General features: G+C 38.0%; 1 pseudogene; it reads right to left on the bottom strand.

Moving 5' to 3' along the window:
* Window positions 1-1,588, bottom strand: part of LOC101346776 (immunoglobulin lambda-1 light chain-like) — a 48,718-nt pseudogene that overhangs the window by 20,001 nt on the left and 27,129 nt on the right.

The following is a 1,588-nucleotide window of genomic DNA, read 5'->3' as shown; positions in this document are numbered from 1 at the left end:
TTTTGTTTTTACTGAGACTTTATGTTTTTCTTCTTTATTTTGATGAGTAGGTTTGTTAACTTTCTTTGTGGTTACCTTGAAATTTACCGTTGTCTTCCTAGATTTGAACCAGTCTATTATTACTTGGTATTGCCTTGCATTCCTCTCCATTAGAAGGTTCTACACCTACACTCTTTATTCCCTCTTTTATTGTTCTGATGTTGTCATTTACAGATTAACTTCTCTGGTTCCCTGTTGTAATTCTTTTGGTTTTGCATAGTCCTTAGGAGTTCATTTCCTAAATTGGTATCTGGCTAGCACAATACTGTGTCCTAGATTCAGCCTGTGGTCTGATATTGTTTGTTCTCAGATCGAAGGACTCCCTTTAATAAGTCTTGTAAGTTTGTTTTGGTTGTTACATAGTTCTTGTCACAGATTGAGTTGTGTCCCCCAAAAATATCTGTCAGCTTGCCTGGATCATGATTCCCAGTGTTGTATGATTGTGTAATCTGATGTGATTTCCCTATGTGTTGTAAATTCTATCACTGTGATTTGGATATACTGATGAGGTTGACAAGATTAGATAGTGTCTTAATGCAATCTCTTTTGAGATATAAAAGAGAGAAGTGAGCAGAGACACATAGGCACCTCATACCACCAAGAAAGCAGTGCTGGGAGCAGAGCGCGTCCTTTGGACCTGAGGTTCCTGTGCAGAGAAGCTCCCAGACCAAAGGAAGATTGATGACACAGACATTCCTCCAGAGCCAACGGAGAAAGCTTTCCCCTGGAGCTTACACCCTGAATTTGGACTTGTAGCCTACTGGACGGTGAAGAGAATAAATCTTCTCTTTGCTAAATCCACCCACTTGTGATATTTCTGTTGAAGCAGGACTAGATGACTGGGACAGTCCCTTAATTTCTGTTTATCTGGAAATGACCTAATTTCACCATCATATCTAAATGAGAGTTTTGCAGGATATATTATTCTTGGCTGGCAATTTTTGCTTTCAAGGTTTTATATATGTCATCCCATTACCTTCTTGCCTGCATGGTTTCTGCTGAATAATCTGAGCTTAGTCCTATTGTTTCTCCTCTGTATGTGACTTTTTGTTTTTCTAAAGCTGCTCTCAGGATTCCTTGTTTGTCTTTGGTTTTAGCGAGCGTGATTATGATATGCCTTGGTGATTTTCTTTTGGCATCTATCCTATATGGGGTTCATTGAGCTTCTTGGATGGTCAGGTCTTCATCTTTCATGATATTGGGGAAGTTTTCTGTCTACAATTCTTCAATGACCCTCTCTGTGTTTTCTGTTTTCTCCTCCAGTTCTGGAATTCCAATCACTTGAAGATTTTTGCTTTTGATTGTATCCCACGTAATTCTCAGGGTTTCTTCATTTTTCTTCATTGTTTTTTCTGATTTTTTTCCTTAAACAGAGTTGTATCCAAGTGTTTGTGTTTAATTTTGCTGATCCTACCTTCCTTCATTTCAAACCTGCTCCTCAGCCCTTCTATGACACTGTCCATTTCTGAAATCTTGTTTATTGTTTGGATTTCTAGTTGTTGTTTTTGTATAATTTCTAGTTGTGAATTTATTTTGGCATTTTGTTCCT

The sequence above is a fragment of the Trichechus manatus genome, unplaced genomic scaffold, assembly GCF_000243295.1.
Source record: "Trichechus manatus latirostris isolate Lorelei unplaced genomic scaffold, TriManLat1.0 scaffold00157, whole genome shotgun sequence".
In the NCBI taxonomy this organism is placed as follows: domain Eukaryota; kingdom Metazoa; phylum Chordata; class Mammalia; order Sirenia; family Trichechidae; genus Trichechus; species Trichechus manatus.
The sequence above is the reverse complement of the archived record's forward strand: the minus strand, read 5'-3'. Positions and strand labels throughout refer to the sequence as shown.